Raw genomic sequence first — 17,940 nt, 5'->3', positions numbered from 1 at the left:
ATTTCATAGATTTCAGAGATGAAAGGCAACTTATACATCAGCCTGTCCAACTACCTTGTTTTACCCAGGAGAAAACATGGACCCAAGAGGCAAGACAACTTGTTCAAGGGCACACAGCTAGTTATATTGCAGAATTGGGTCTAGTGGCTGGTCTCCTTGTTCTTTTTCATTCCTTTTTCCATAATATAACATGGCCTCTCTAATCATGAACTGTGGTCTGGCAGTCCATCATCCATCATGTGTGTATTGAGCACTTACTATGTGCTTATCTATGTTTCCAGGACCAACTCTAGGGAAAAAACTGAATTAAGTAAATGATAAAGAGCATTATTAGTGTATGCTGTCTCATTTAATCCTCACAGTGGCACTGAGACCCTACTATCAGTGAGGAAACCAAAACTTGTTTACATTCACACAGCTAAGAGCAAAGATGTGATTCAAATTGAAGCTGTTTGACCGTATATTCTAGGCTTATGACCCTCTATCATTTTGCCTTTCACATTCCAGATGTTTTCCTCTTCAACTCGTGTACCCCCTGACTTATTTCCACGGGGCCTTTTTCTAATCCAGTTGTCAGGGATGAACCATGATCTGGGAGCTTACAAAACCCCTGACCTCAAGAAGCTGACATTCTTGGGGGCCATAGACCAAAGACCATAAATAAATACATGTGCAATATTTATCAATTTGGGATAAGGGCTAAGAAAGAAAATGAAGAAGTGAAAAGAAGAATCAGACTGACAAGAGGGGTGCTATTTGAGATATGGTAGTCAGGGAAGGCCCCTCTGAGGAGGGAGCTTCTGAGCAGTAGCTGAAAACGGCAAAGTGCAGGGGTGGATATGGTCACACAGGGAGATTTTGAGGAGACAACATAGTGTGTCAGTTAAGGGCACACACTCTTACACTGACGATCTACTGAACTGTTTATTGGCTACATGACTCAACTAAGTTCACTCAAATTCTCTGAACATCCTCTCTAAAATAGTACTAATAATAGTACTCACTTCTAGGGCCATGTGAAAATTAATTGAAAACAATGTCTGATACACAATAAATATCAACTTTCTTTCTCTCTCTCGAGTCTCTCTCTCTCTCTCTCTCTCTCTCTCTGGCTGTAAATGATATGCCCATCATAACTTCATATCATTGCCCTAGATGCTGTTTCCACGCTTTAAAAAAAAAGCAGACTTTTTTTTAACCTTTTATCACTTCAATAAAATATTATGGGGAAGGCCAATAAAATAAAATAGATAAGAGGGAAGCTGTTCTGGTTGACCCGGGGAGCAGAAGGCGGGCAAAACCTACTCAGCTCCACCCTTACATAACCCACCCCACGTGGTCCCGAGAAGGCCCTGGGCTTCAGAGAACACAGTTAATAACATTCCCATTTGACAGAGCTCCTAACACAATGACTGGCATGAAATAGGGGCTGAACGTGTAATTGTTAAAATAGTGGTGAAAACTGCAAGGCCTAGCCTCTCGGCTCTTTGACTTGTCTGAGTCAGGAGATTACTAGGCCATACCGCACATAGCCATCCTCCTGGAGGAGGGTTCTGGGGTTGTTTATTTAGTTCAGGTTCAGTCACAAGTGTAGAACATTCTGTGGGTGTTACCGGAACTCGGTATCATGGTTCATCCCGACTCAGATCACTCCAGCTAAGGCTGCCAGTGACCTCCCCTGGGGGGATGGCTGGGATTCCCAGGCTCTAAGAGAGCAAATGGGCCTCCTGCTTCTCCTTCAGCCTAAGGGACAGCCCCTGTGGCGTCCTCATCCCCAAGAGCTGGAAGGGGCCCCGGCAGGTGCGTCTAGTGCCCCGTGAGGGAGACCACTCTGTGTTGTGGAGCCTGCTACTTTAGATTTCTAGAAATCTCTCCATCACCTGGAGGCCAAGTTATGTTTTTATCACTTTTGTGTGTCTTGCTTGTAGGCTGCTGTGAATTTGGGTGTGGTTAGCCCAAATATGGGTCTGTTGTTGAGGGTTTATTGGTCTCTTGCCTGTTCACTTCACTTCACCGCAGCACTTTACCGAGCCCTCTTTTCTTCAGTTCCTGAACCTCACTTTCTTCAAGGAAAGAGACTCCTGTTTGTTGAAGACCCTCCTAGGTGGCAGCCAGAGGATAGGCATGTCCAACTTCAGAAACTTGTTTAATCCTCTCAACAGTCCTATGAGGAAGAACTTATCCTCTCTCTTTAGAAGAGAGTTCAGGGAGTGAGTGAATAAGAGAGAGTCATTTCAAACCCAAATCGGGCAGACTCAAAAGGGTCTTTTTTCCACTGTGCTGTGCTCTAATGATAAAATCCATCTAATTAAAAAACAAAAGTCTGGTGTACAGTTTAATCCTCTATGAAACAGTCACATTTTTAAGACCTGAGGTTTACTTATCCAAATGTATTTTTAGATGGAATAATTTCAGGGACAGTGTATAGGTATATGTGTATCTGTGTGTGGCAGAGAAGGTAAACAGAATATGTGGGAAATTAAGGATGGTGTTTTCCTAATCCTTTGAAGGACAGTGGTTAAGAACATGGGTTGCAGACTAAGACAGACGGGTTTGGGGTGCCAACCAGGACTCTTTGTTGTATGGCTTTGGGCAGAAAACTATCTTGATAAGTCTCAGTTTCTTTCAAAGAAATTGAAATTCTTTGTACTTTAGAGGGGGTGTTGTGAGGACTAAATAAGATGTTTATAAATTATTTAGCATATGCCTGGCACAAGTGTTCAATAAATGTTAACCTCTAATAGTCTCTAAGTACATATACCTCATTTTAATCCTGTGAGGCTTCTATAAAGTAGTTATTATTGCCCATTGTATGTGTGAACAGATTGAGTCTAAGGGAATTTGAAATCAATTGATCATGGTAACAGAGCTAATAAGTGGCAGAGTTGGGAAATGAACCCAGGCTTACCTAGCTACAAAACCTGCTTATTTCAATTAAATCACAGTGCCTTCTATGTTGAGTGAAATTCTGCTTTCCAGCAACTGGGAAGCAACATACTATAGTTTTCAAGGACATGACATAATGCTGCAAAAATTACTTGCAGTACTGAAAAACTTAGGTGAGATAATAAAAATAAAACACCTTGCATACTGGCATATAGTATTCACTTGTACTAAATTTCCACTGGTATTTCCATCGCCAGGACAGACCCTGGTACAGAGCAGGTGTTCAGTAAGTGATGGCTTAGTAACTGATGGCATACACTTTGAGCTTTGGAGGCATCACAGGTAAACTCTACCTCTACTCAAGCACTGTACAGATAGAAAAGGGTATTTATAACATCTTTTTCCAGTCTCTTCTCAAGGCTACCTATTGCCAGTTCCCTCCCCTTCCTTCTGGCCATTTCTCATGTCTTTGAATGTAGGCCCCATAGAATGGCTGCCTGGGTCACTGTGGGAAAGCCCAAAGGAGAAAGTCACAGGTTTGACTCCCTCCTCCGCCCCCGGCCCGGGTCACCTAGCCTCATTTCCGTTTCCCAAACAAGACACACTTTATGAGACACTACTCTGATTTTCCCTTCTACTCTTAAGAAGAGAAAACTTTAAAGCACGGTTGAGGGAATTTAACCTGGGTGAATTGAAGCCCACTGGGTGGAAATATTTGATGAGCTTGTAACACTTAGATTAGAACCTGAGCACCACACATTTGCAATGGGAAGTGGTTTTTTAGATCTCCCCAGAAGAGCTGCCTCATTGAAATCTTTGTTCTTAAAATGGTATTAACCTGCTTTTACTCTTCACCTCTAGTTCTCTTCTCTACCTGTTAACCCACAGTGTTCTTTCTCTTCTAATGTTAGAAAATATGACATTGTGAATACGTGCAAGTGGCAAATCACATGAGGGTAACAAATTTCCCGAAGGAGGTGGGGCACTTTTACCCACACAATTTTAGCTCACCTGACAAGTGGTGGGGTGGCAGAGAGCTGGTACTCTACAAAGGTGTGGAGGGAAGCCCGGAAATGTTACCTGATTCCCTAGGACAGACAATTTGACTTGGATGTTCTCTAGGGCCTGGATCCCAGAGGAATCCAACATGCCCTTGATTATAGACTAAAATTCGTGGTTTCCATATCGAGAAAACTCTACTTTCTGGAATCTGGGATGAACAGCCCTCAGTGAGTAAATTGCTAAGGTCCTTTCATTTATTCACATACTCATTTAGCAAATTTCCTGGTGATACCAATTAGCATTTATGGAGGATATCTTCCCTCTGCTTTTGTTTGCTGTTTGTTTTTCTTACACATCCAATGTTGTGCTGGTGTATTTTATTTTTTAATGAATTATTTTAATTCATCTACATGACCCTTCTAAGAGGTGAGATTGGTATCATCATTTTTAGATGAGGAAACTGGAGCACAGAATATTTATTACTTACTAGTACTCTTAATTGTGGGATTGTTGGAACTTACCAATATTCGTGTTCATTACCAAATTAATAAAAGAGCTAAAATCCAAGCCCATAAGGAACTCACAGCCTCCTGGATGACATAGCTAGCTAGCTAAATTAAAATAAGAGAGATGTACTTTGAGACTTAACTTTTAATAACATGAAAATCAAAGTAAAACAGTATAACCTCACACCAAGTATATATAAATAAGCTTTTTAAAAGGTACATAGGCAAAAGCTCAAAAGAAAGATAAATTTTTAATACTATAAATTGAGAAGAAACTCAGATTATCACAGTGGGAAATATCTGAGCTGACATTATGGCAACGTGAGAATGGATAATGGATACAGAATAGACTTGTATGGTTGATGGTTAAGGTTTGAAGGTCCCCTATGTGATTAGGAAGATCAAAGCTTGAGCCTGAGTCCAGTACAGAGGTGAAACTTATATCTTGCAGATATAGGATCCTATAAGGGTTTTCACTTGTATTAACAGGGCCCTGAGTGTACAACAAATGTCTCTCGTAAGAAATCAAAACTTAAGGCTATACCACTTGAGGTTATAAGATCTGAGTTTACAGTTCCCATGTGGCATAGTAATCTCAGAGTTACCGATATAAAAATTAGTTCTAGATCCACAAACACACTGGATGTCACTCTTGAAGACAGTATAAAGCATCCACAACTTGGCCTGTGAGATCCCAACTGAGAAAGAATCCACCACCACTGAAGATGAACTCACAAACACCAATCATAAACCATTTGAGAAAAGATATATCACAAGGGCAAGACAGCAAACACAACCACTGGGGAGACAGCATACCAAGAATTCAATATAATAGAATAACCTGAGGACTATAAAATTTTTTAAAATTGAATATAATAAAGATAAGTTAAAAAGGAATTATGACCAAAGTGAAAGAAAGGTGTACTATGAACAAAAGGGCAGGTGCATTTTATAAAACACACACACACAACCATGCATATACACACAAAGAGAACTTCTCAATATGAACAATTATGGCTGTAGGGAAAAATTCAGTGGAAGGGTTAAACAGCAAATTAGATACAAAAGATGAAAGAATTAGTGAATATAGATCTGAAGAAATTACATTAAATGAGGTTCCACAAAAATAAAGAAATAGAAAATATGAAACAAGAGCTATTCTATGGAGTATAGAATAAGTTTGTCCAACATGCATCTAGAAAGTTATCCCAAAAAAAGAGAGTAAAGAGGAGAGGGGAAAGTAATATTTTATAGAAGTATCCCAACTAAAGAAAATTTTGAATCTTCAGAAAAAAGAAACACATTAAATTTTGAGGATATTAAAAAACCACAAACTTCAGTTAGACACACAGTGGAGAAATACAAAATACCAAACATAGAGGAATGATTTTAAAAGCAAGTAGGGAGTAAAGACAGTTACCTATGAATATCCAACAATTAGACTGGCACTAGCAATGGATGTTGGAAACCAGTGAAATCATATTTGCAAAGTGTTACAAGGATGAATAAGAGGAATGCAAAGAGCAATAATGAGCAAATGAATTGAGAATTATGTAGATGAATGTAAATGAGGCTTGACTGTAGAAAACAGAAAGATGATTACTAATTGAGGTGTTGCAAAAAGGATAGAATTAAAATATTAGTTATCAATACCATGAAAGATAAAAAGTGGTGCTAAAGAAATGCTTGTCGTTTGGGAGGGATAGGCAAATGTAAACTCTGACATTGCTAAATCAAAGTTAAGTGCGACGATGTTAAGGATAATCTCTAAAGAACTGCACAGATGTGAGAACTTTTAAGTCGGTGGAGCATGAATAGAAGTAGGAGTCAAGACAATCCCGCCTAGTTGAAAGAAGACAGGGAAGAAGGAAAAAGAAGAAAAAAGAAGGGAAGTTAGAAAGCACAAAGTAGTATGAATGGATGAAATACAGAGGCCAGGATTAGACTCATTCATAAATGGAGACTAGTCCATGAAAAATCAGCAGTAACGAATGGACCAGCCAATATATAGTACTAGAAAAATTGATCCTCCAAATTGCAATAAATAAGTACGTAAGTAAGTTAGGTTCTTACCTCACACCAACCACAAAAACAAATGCCAGGTGAACTAAGGGCCTAAAGGTGAGCAACAACGCTTTAAAACTTGTAAAAGAAAATATGAGGTTACTTTTTACTGTACTGGGTAGAAAAGGAGTTTTGTATTTTAAAAATAAGGCACAAAAAGACCAAACCACAAAGGAAAAGATTGATTAACTTTGAACACCTTGAAATTCAAAGCCTCTGCATAACAAATGGACCAACATTGAAATGGAATGACACAGACAGGTAAAAATTATTAGCAAAACATGTTGTTGGTATAAAAAACAAATACAGAGAGGAAAAACAACCTATTTATAGAATAGGCATTTTTTTTTAAACTGGCAACTTATGAAAAAGGGGACAAGAATGGCCCGTCAACAATTATATTCCCTTCTTCATTTTTTTAACATTAATATAAACAAGTTTTAGGAAATATCAAGTGTCTGTGAGGATGTGGAGAAATGGCAGCTGTTGTTTGCTGCTGGCTGGAGTTAGATCAGAAGCCATTTGTAAAGCAGTTTGGCAATAACCATAGATCTGAAGAGTGCACGCAATGCTTATCAGGTTTCTCCTCCCTTAGGCAGATTGTATATTTTAGGAGAACCACCCCTGGGTCTAGGGGTAGGGCATGTGGCTCAGTACTAAATTCTATGTATAGAAATGCATAGGTAGAAATTCTTCTATCTGCCCATAGAGCAGCTATAGGACTTAAGGGGATCCCATTATACCAAAGTCAGCACTTTTATTCAATGTATTCCTCCTTGCTTTCTGTAAACTAGGAAGCAGGAATCCTGGGCAGACAATGGCAATCATTTTGGGACCACTAGGGGAAGAGCTTGCCAATGAGAGAGGCAATGCTGAGCAGCTGGTGCTGAGAAATGGAGAGAAAGCGATTCTTGGTCTTATCTTGTCACTATACGTAGCTTCCCCCAAAATTAGTTGTCTCTAGACTTCCATCATATGAACCAAAAACACTGTCCTTTGCTATTTAAGTCATTTTGAGTTTTTATTTGTCCTTGTAACTACAACCAACAGCACCCTAAAACAAGCAGGATTTAACTAGACACAAGGAAAAAAGGTCATTAACCCAGACCAGTGGGTTAAGAGGAATATTGTGTTATGCATGTATTTGCTCTGCTTTGAGTATGTTCTTCCATACCACCCTGTACTTTCCAAGTTTATCCATTTTCACACTTAATTGTTACTGCTCCTTTCCTACGTAAAATGTAGGTGCCATGTCTATCTTGGCCACCATTGTATACAGAGAGCCCAGTCCAGTGCCAGGCACATGGTAGGGACTTTATAAAAACTTGCTGCATCAGAGTTGAACGAAAAGCACAAAGCAGCGCTGGTAGGCAGGATCCAAACCAATAGCTGGCATAATCCACATAGAGCAGAATTTACTGGGCATCATATTTAGTTCACAGGCCAAGAGGCAGGTTGTGAGGAAAGTACCAAGTGCAAAGTACCAAGAGGAAAACCACAGCTTAAAAATGCCATAGGAGAAAAGAGCTTGCAAGTTCATTCACGCATTCATTTATTCCAGAAGTGGAGATCAGGACTTACGTACGATGGCTCACGTACTAGGTGCCTGGAACTATCCTAAAGACTTTTTTGCTTCTTTTCATCCTCATGACATGTGATGTGATGGAAACTATCACCTAGTAAGTGCTTCATTTATTGAGTAATAGTAGCTGGATACCTTAGTAAATCCAAATCCTGTGTTCTTTCTACCCATCAAGTTACTTCCCATGAAGACTGATTGGATGCCTCCCATGAGACAGTAAAGCCAAGAGCAGTTGCCGAAGCAACGAGAATAATCCTGGCAGATGGTGCTCCATGGATTCGGAACACCTTTTTTCAACCCTGGATGTGCAGGATGCTTTAAAAGTCCCAGTGAACAAAGTTTACTCCTAACAAAGTTTAAATTAGGGAGAGAATGGTAAATCCAACCTATGTGGACAAAAGGAGACTTCTGCCTTGATTAATACAAAGAGTAGAGTTTTGCAAGATGGTAACAACAGACAAGGTCAGGACAGATGATGGATTCAATTAGAATATAAACTATTTATCTAATAGGAGCTAATAAATTTAATTTAAAAGGGGACTAGGTATACCCAAAGAAGGAGGCTGTTCCACAGTCAGCTGCTTGAGAGTCTGTTCTGTGGCAGGAATGAGCAAGGAACCAATACAGCCTTAGGAGACTATGGAAGGAATGTACTAGAGTTAGCGACATTGCCACAGGCAAGAGAACTTAATGGATAAGTGCGTGGATGGTAGAGTTAGACTTCTAGGTTATGATCCCGTCTCCTCTACTCAGAGCAGCAGTGTAAATTTTGCAGAAGGCAACACAGAGGTTGGAACCGTAGCCATTGTTGTGAACAGTCTTTTCTACGACAAGAGAAGCACAGGCATGTGGACTGGAATTTGGGAGGAAGAGAGAAAGGGGCCAGTATTGAGAGCAAATAGGCCAAGGAATAGAACAATGGAGAAGAACAAAGGAAAGGACAATGTCTGAGAACAGAGGGAAGACGGCGTTTCTACAACAGGGAGCCAACAGAATCTAGCGTTACTGCGAGGTCCAAGGAATTGAGGCTTGAGGCAGGATCTGGGGTAACACAGAGGCGGTTCAGGTACCGTGATGGGGGCAGAGATCCAACTATAGATGGTTAGAGCTGGCCAATTTAAGCCAGGTGTGGTATTTTCCCCTTTGCCTGTGAATGACCCAATAATGGTCATAGATCAGTGAGACACAGAGAAAAGCCTTCTGGGAAATTTTTCTCATTCTTAAATAAGAACTCAAAAAGCGACATTTATTCCCCTTTTCTAATTTTGCACATTGTTCCATGAGGATGTGATGTCTGGAATTACAATAATCACCTGTGCTCATTAAGAGAAAAATACAAAAGCAAAAACTGAGACGCTGGAGATGGCAGGATCTCAAGGCTGGGGGGGTGGTCAATCCTGGAAGCATCCTACTGCCAGAAGTGCTTTAGGTAAGACAATGACATTTTCTTTTATTTATTTCATTGTTGATTGGTTCTTGGGCTACCTATGTCAAACATATACTAACCAGTATTTTGGTTAGGACTAAATCAGTGAAGACGTAAGGATTGCAGGCCATGTAGTAGGTGATCAAGAATGTTATCATCGTCATAACCACTATCATCATCATCGTGGAATCATGGATCTACTGACCCCAGACCAGTACTTTCTACTTCATTGCCTCCCTGATCTCAACAGAAAATTAAAATCTCCTTTCAGACTATGACACGATGTGTTCCGAGGAGTGGGATGATAGCCTGAGAAGGACAACAAGAGTCTTGTCTCTTTTAGAAATTGAGGCTGTGACAGAGATTTGATTATTGATGGCACTGGGTTGTGTCTTTTAGATAATGAGATATTTGCAGGGTAAAGTGAAACCTTTGGATAACAGGTGCCCTATACAAATACGGGTGTTACTAAGTGGATAATATTTAACAAACACTCCCTCCTTATCACAAGTAATTCAAAGCAATAGCATAGGATATTACAGTCCCTGGCAAGCAGCAGGTGGGGAGAGTGTGGAATCCTTACATTATTTCTAGTAATCGATAAATAGGGAGAGGTGCAGAGCCTCTCACCATCCTGCTTCCTGCTTTCATTCAGGTTGTTCAGAAAGATGAATGTTGCTTTAAGAAAGATAATGCCAATGTAAAGACTGTCTTCATCCTCCTAGAACCCAATAAAGAGAATCAAATCAGGTACGTGTGATGAAGACCTAGATGAAATGAGAGGCTATTTACTTGCCGTTGAATGACAACTAGAATGATAATAATAATAGCATCATGAAGAAGACGGAGTAGAAGAACAGGAACTTTTATTCCTCTGGTTTCCTCTTTATCTGTACGTTTCATATGTAATCTCTCTCTCTTTTTTAAATATATACTTTATTTATTTTGGCTGTGCTGCACAGCTTGTGGGATCTTCGTTCCCTGACCAGGGATCGAACCTGTGCCCCCTGCAGTGGAAGTGTGGAGCCCTAACCACTGGACCACCAGGGAATTCCCTATAATCTCTCTTTAAGTTTGATGTTCCAACAAGCCAGTGAAGTAGCCTCATTATCCACATTTAACAGATGAGGAAACTGCTGCTCAGAGAAGTTGACTTATATATCTGGGATCACAACCAAAAAGTACAGATGAAGGACTTAAAATCAGGTCCCTGAGTCCAAACACCATGTTGCTTTTGCTTAACCACATTGCCTTTCATTTCTTTCTCTCAAGGATGAGACTCTTGGGTGGTCAGAACTTAAGACTCGCAAATGACCTTCCTCCTACCCTTGGACATGTAAGCAGGTGCCTCTGTGAAGAGCTATGTTGTGTACGATCCCAGAAGACCTGGCTCAGAGTTCTGACTAAATACTGTAAGTGCTTTGTGATCTAGGGAAAGCGTCTCTCTCTTAGCTTCTCTTTCTTTAGTTTTAAAAGCAAAGAGCCCTTATTAGATTGTCTCAGATTTATATTATAGTGTAATGATTTTCTTCTCTTCTGTTTTGTTTTATACCAATTGACCTCTATTTAAAAAAAAAAAAGAAAGAAAGAAACTAACATGGAAAAACACTCCTGCTCACCTGTGCTATTTATACTCACCCTACATAGGTGTTTTCTTAATGTGCATAAATAAACAAAGGTACTTGTGAATGTCACTTTTGATACATACGTTGCCAGTTCTAATAGTACAGAATTGAACATTTTAGTCATAGGGACTTCTCTGAGTCACAAAGTGAGCATCACGTAAAAGCTGGCCAACAAACGCTCACACAAATCAAACTCATTCCAGAACCAAGTTGTTGGCTGATTGGATGCTATCCCACTCACTCTGTTCCAGACTCTCCTGGCTGTACAGCTCTTCTGGACAATGAAAGTGTGAGGATCATTCCTCTTGCCTCAGACTAGAAATCCAACTAGACTTCTGACATCATTCCTTAAGACAAACTGGACTTCCTCCTGGCTTTGTGGCCCCAGAGTTCCTTCTTCCAAAAACATTTAACCCCAGACACTCAAGATCAATGTAGAACTTCTTCCTCCTCCTTAAATGGCCCTTTTTTTTTTTTTGGAATCTGGACAGCATCCATTCGTGTTACAAACCACACCTACTACTTTGTAGGCGCATGGGTTTCTCATTTATTCTTCAGAACAATCATGTCATGCCAGGAAGGATAGTCCCATTTCATAGAAAGGGAGATCGAGTGATTTGATCGCTTGTCAAAGCTGATGGTGCTCCTGAGAGGTTAACCTAATGTCCCAGCCTACATGTCTCTGCTCTAACCCATCTCTACAAATTGTCTCAATGCACTCTTACCTTTGATGGCAACGTGATTTCTATGAAGGTTTGGATAAACTCACTTCTTTTCATGATCCATTAATGTTCTCTGCCTCAGTTTTCCCATCTATTAAAAAGACAAAAAGTAATAAGGTTGAGTTACCTTTGTTTGGTCTGTGGAAGTACTTTGAATTCTTCTGAATCAGCATGAATGCAAATTGCCTTGTTATTTCACTGTTTAATGGTATCTGCTTGGAAATGCAACTATTAGTACACAATACACGATAAGGCTTATAATTATGGATGACAGAAATTGCTTTTGTTTTGTTTTGTTTTGCCCTTACCACCTTCATCCCAGTTTTACCTTCCTGAGTTATAGCTGCCTCTGTAGGGGTTAGCAAAACATATTTTAAAAATCTAAACAATAGGCTCCTTTCCCAAGGGTTTGGAAATTGATGAATCATCTTCCTCTGCTTGCAGCATTCAAGCTGTGTGTTTGACACATGGGCGGAAAAGTGGGCTCTTTGAAATGCGAGCTGAGTAGAGATCATGTCACCTGCCTGGCGCGTGACCTGTTCCACTCGCCACCTGACCCCCTGTGCCCGACGTCACCTGGAGCCTGAAATCTGGAAGCGGAAAGTCCTTGACTGGAGTCAGCGCAGAGAAAATCATCACCTGCTTGGGCACAAACATGCCTGGTGACTGCGTCACTGTTTGTTGAGTGGGATCAGCTAATAGTTGCACAGCGGGCCTTCAAAGCCCTATGGTGGGGCTGATGAAGTTTCTATAAATGCACTCCCTGTGTGAAGGCCTTGGACTTTGAATCTCAAGTACACTGGGAGCATTTTGAGCTTGCCGACAGGCTCTCTGGCGCACTCTATTTGGTTAAACTGCAGTGGAAAAGAACTGACTTCATTGCCACCACCCATTACCTGGATCCAGCCACACTCCTGCCTGAGGGCTTTTGCATGTGCTGTTCTCTCTGCCTGGGCAGGCTTCCCTCCTGGGTGCCAGCATGACTTGCTCCTGTGTTTCACTTAGTTATCTCCTTACAAATCACCTCCACAGCGACTTTCCAATTGCTCTCTTTCTCCTTACCCTGCTTTGTACTTCCTCATAACACCTGATTCTATTTTACATATTGATTTGATTAGTCGTCTGTGGTGTGGTTTGTTTCGCTGCAGAAGCCACGTTTTTGTCCACTGCTCTGTCCCCAGTGTCTGTAGTATACCTGATCCAGAGTAGGCCCTCAAGAAATATTTCTTGAATAAATGAATGAGTGAAGGAACTATTTTCCCTCATTTTGCAAGTAGAAAAACTGAAAAATAGAGGGAGGGAATAAACAAGTCGAGTTCGACAGCCACTTAGTGGCAGAGTTAGTATTAACACTTTGATAGCCTAACACACAATCCCGTTTTTTCTCTTCCATTTAACACTGTTCTCCAAATATTTGGCAACTAAGACATCCTTGAGTCACCATTTGTTTACCAGTCTTGAACCATTTTATGTCTATGGAGATAACTAGAACTTTATGAGGGATAAGTGCTTATTAACTCGGTTCTTACTGAATTTATCTGTCTTATAACTTTTCAAAGGCAAAGTTGACTGAAAGTTGCTTAAGCTACCTGCTAAATTTTAAAAACATTTTTTAATATAAATGATTATGAGCATTTATCGTGTAAATGTGGATACACATAAGTAAAATAAGTATTGTGATCCCATATGGAAGGCATCTTTTAGGTATCATGTGTATTTAATACCCGAAATCATGCTGTATGCAAAGTTTTCTAACCTGTGTTTTGACATGTTATATCTCAGACATGTTCTGATGTCACAGAACCTAACACCGGCTGAGGGGCTGCATATATTCTGATATCTGGGTGCGCCATCATTTTACTGAACCTTTTTCCTATTGTGGATCATTAAAGTTACTTCCATTTTTTATGTATTGGATTTGTAGGTTTTAGTCCTTTTTTTTAGCTATTGTATTAACATTTCCATACTTGTCAAAACCATGCAGAGAATAAGCTGCCCAAGTTCTTACTAAAAATGCCACAAATGATCTAAAAAATCCTGGGCTGAAAGCTCAAAACTCCTCTTCGAATCAATAAACACTGAAGATTTCACTCACATGCGCTTCCGGGCTCTGAGGCTTGATGTGGACCGTGGGAGCATGGGGGCAGTGGGGCTGGACACACTGGCCAGTCTGAGAGCAAATAGAGGCTTGGGGAGTGTATTTATGTTTCCGCCCTATGTGTGCAACTCTGGCCTTTGTAGCAAAGGAGACAAAAAGCCAGACTCTGCACCTTGATGACCTGGAACAAGTTGTACTGGGTCCGAGTCAGCATGACTCAGCCCAGAGTGAGACTCAGTAGTTCTGCAAAGTCTTGGCTTTGTCCTACCTCCCGTGACAGTGGGGAAGGGAAGGGCCCCTAAGGGTCTGTCTATCTGAGAAAGCACCCTGTGCTCAAACAGAGTGTGGCCAAACCTGGTGGGTTATTTCAGCCATATTCTGGTTGATGATGGCCTAGCTGCGTACCCCCCATGCTTGGAAAGCTCCAGTCAATGCCACCTCTCCCTGTAGCCTTGCCTCAGTAGTAACTGCCACCGTTGACTGACTGTCTCCTCTGTGCCAGCGTGTTATGCCAGGTGCTTTCAATACGCTGTCCTTTTTCATCCTCAAAGAAGTCCTGAAGGCAAGTATTACTGACTGAGCTTTCCAGATAAAGACACAAGTTCAGAGAGGTGAAGGGAGCTGCCCAGAGTCACACAGAGCTGGGATTTACAGCTGGACTGTTGGACTTGAAGGCTCTTGCCTTATGCACACCTCTGGTTCTGCAGAGTAGAAATCATTCTTTATACTCAGTTCCCATGACTCTTAGGACAGATGTCATGAGATACACTGCATTAGATGTATCCATTCAACAATAATCCCATTTAATGGCCACTTAGTGTGCATTTACTTTGTACCAGGATCTCTGATAGTTTCCACTGAGAGAGTTGAATAAAAGACTTTCTCTGTCCTAAAATGGAGGAAGGTAAACACAAAGGACAAGATTTTGGACTATTTAAGCCTCCATCCTTAGGACCTAGAATACTATATTCACCACAGGAACTAGCTCATCATGGAAACTCAATAAATATTTGTGGAAGTAAAGGAGGAATGCAGGATGGGTGATACATCATAAAGCACTTAACACCTGGTCCGAAGATTTTACTTGGTATTTGTTGTGCAACCTTCGGGAGCTATGAGCCTGCCTCCTTATTTGTAAAAGCGGGGATAATTATCCTTGCCTGATTCCACTCAGTACTACTGTGGATCCAAGGGACCAGAGGCTCAGCTATGGGTGCTGGAGATACTAAAAAATGTATCTCATCATCTTCAAAAGTATCAGGAACTATGATCCTGCAATCCCACTCCTGGGTATATATCCAGAGAAAACCACAATTTGAAAGGATACATGCACCGCAATGTTCACTGCAGCCTTATTTACAATAGCCAAGACATGGGAGCAACCTACATGTCCATCAACAGATGAATGGTTACAGATGTGGTACATATATGCAATGGAATATTACTCAGCCATAAAAAAGAATGAAATAATGCTATTTGCAGCAACATGGATGGACCTAGAGATTATCATACTAAATGAAGTACGTCAGACAGAGAAAGACAAATACCATATGATATCACTTATATGTGGAATCAAAAAAATGATACAACTGAACTTATATACAAAACAGAAATAGACCCACAGCCATGGAAAACAAACTTATGGTTACCAAAGGGGAAAGGGGGGAAGAGAAAATTAGGAGCTTGAGATTAACATATACACACTATTATATATAAAATGGATAACCAGGGCTTCCCTGGTGGTGCAGTGGTTGAGAGTCCACCTGCCGATGCAGGGGACACGGGTTCGTGCCCCGGACCGGGAAGATCCCACATGCCGCAGAGCGGCTGGGCCCGTGAGCCATGGCTGCTGAGCCTGCGCGTCCGGAGCCTGTGCTCCGCAATGGGAGAGGCCACAACAGTGAGAGGCCCGTGTACCGCAAAAAAAAAAAAAAAAAAAGGATAACCAACAAGAATCTGCTGTATAGTAGAAGGAACTCTACTCAATATTTTGTAATAACCTATAAGGGAAAAGAATCTGAAAAAAATAGATATATATGTATGTATAACTGAATCACTTTGCTGTACACCTGAAACTAGCACAGCACAGTAAATCAACTGTACTTCAATAAAAATAAATTTAAATAAACAACAAAGTATCAGGAACTATAATAATTGTTGGTCAATTAACCTACCAACATTTATTGTGTGCCATATGTCAGGTGTTGGACTAAGGGCTTTACAATCGCTGTACATGTGTCCTTTCAATAACAACACTGGATTGATGTAAACAGTTCAGGTGGTATGCCTGAGACGGTACAGCGAGCCATGGCAGAAGTAGGGTCAGACCCCCAGCTGCCCAATGCTAATGTCCTGGCTCTCACGCCTGCTCAGTCATTGGTCACAGTGGCTTCACGAGAAAGTCGTCCCACCAGAAACATTTCTCTAAGAAGAGAAATAAGCACTGGTTCTGACAACTACCCACTGAGTTAGAATCAGCCACAGGAAGTCAATTCACTCACCAGAAGTCAACCCCAGAATGCAGAGCTTTGCAAACCCAGGAGTCTTTGTTACCCTCAGATCTTCATCTTCCAAGTCCTCTCAGTTCAGGATCCAAAGCCATCTTGCTTCAGCTCTGTCTGCTCTGTCTATGCCTCTTCATATTTGCTGGGGAGTAGGCGAGGAGGGAAGGATGTATGCATAATGTGTATGAAATTCAACTGAGGTGCCCAGGGCATTTGGGGAGAGTGGTGGAATCCTGAGGTTTTTGTATAGAAGCGACTTCCTGCCTCAGCTCTTTTCAGGCGCCCGTCCTTTCTTCTTAAACCTTTGCAGTTCCCTCTTGTGTCTCTGCTCTTGTGTCTCTCTGCTTTGGCTCACACTTCACATCGCTGCTCAAGTGGCCTTTGTTGGACCAGTTGAGCCTCTTTACCTTCCTTTATATTGTGGCCTTTATAATACAAGGGAGAGTCTCTGAGCTCCCAGATTTCATCTCATGCTCTTAAACTCACCCTCCCCCCAGCTCATTCCTGCATGCCGAAGCCTCATGATGGTCCTTGAAATTTCCACCGCCGTTTGCAGGTCCCTCTGTGCATCCTGTTATCCGGGTCTGGACTCCACTTTTTTCCCCTATTTTTCTTGGCGATCTGCTATTTCTTCAGGGTCAAGCTCAGGCAACAGGCTTTTGTGTAGGGCATTCTAAGTGGTATTACCTTGCTTCCTCTTCTGTGCTCTTGTGGTACAAGGTACGTAAGTCAATTCTGACACGTCTCCCATTTTGCTATTGCTATTTCTGTATGTCCCTGTTCTTCCTGCTGGGCCATGAACTCTGTAAGGACAGGGATGATGTCACATTCATTTTTATATACTTGTTACCTAGCACATAGCTTGGTACATAGCAGTTGCTCAACACACACCTACCAAGTTTAATTGAATGGAGAGCCTCAGGCATGAAGAGTAACTGGCAAAAATTGTATAAAACTTGGGAAAGAATTTGAAGAGTCTCCAGTGCTTATTAAAGAGTAAAGAATAATATTTTAAAAAATTATAGTCTTCATGTTGGCTTTTAAAAGATAAAGTTTGGGGTACTGAAATACTCAAAACAAAACAAACAACCAAAAAAATGCACATGAAAATTTTTATTTTTAGGCTCCCTCTAGGACTTTCCGAGAAGTCAGGTTCTATTTATGTATTTAATTAACCTCTGTCCCCAGTGGTTTCTTATGATGACTTTCTGTTTGAAGAGTTTATAACAGTGAATAGTCCTGAAACTGTGACTGATGTTGGCTTAGTTAGATTGATTTCCCAGTTCTCCAGGTTTACCATTAAGGTTGTATTTCTTCATTAGGTTTCCTGCCATCACCTCCTCAGTTCCTCTGCTTCCAGGTCCAGCCACCTTCTTGGCTCCTTGTCACACCACCAAAAAGATAAGGAAAGGAAAGGGAAGAGGTAGTGGAAAAGAAGAAAAAAGAGAAGGAAGAAGGGTTGTGATACTTCTGAATCGCCTTTACAATTCACAACAACCTGTTTTTTATTGTCGATATCCGTTGC

At 41.0% G+C, this 17,940-nt stretch overlaps 1 long non-coding RNA gene across 3 annotated transcripts in view; it reads right to left on the bottom strand.

Moving 5' to 3' along the window:
• LOC307175713 overlaps positions 1-17,940 on the bottom strand; it is a 173,455-nt gene that overhangs the window by 28,233 nt on the left and 127,282 nt on the right. For 2 of the 3 annotated variants that reach the window (XR_013824431.1, XR_013824432.1), the window contains one exon: positions 5,276-11,904. This is a non-coding gene — a long non-coding RNA (uncharacterized lncRNA). Of the gene's footprint in view, positions 1-5,275; positions 11,905-17,940 lie in introns of those variants that run through there. The other variant, XR_013824430.1, reaches the window with a different exon arrangement.

Source organism: Stenella coeruleoalba, assembly GCF_951394435.1.
Source record: "Stenella coeruleoalba genome assembly, chromosome: 17".
NCBI classification, from domain to species: Eukaryota; Metazoa; Chordata; class Mammalia; order Artiodactyla; family Delphinidae; genus Stenella; species Stenella coeruleoalba.
The sequence above is the reverse complement of the archived record's forward strand: the minus strand, read 5'-3'. Positions and strand labels throughout refer to the sequence as shown.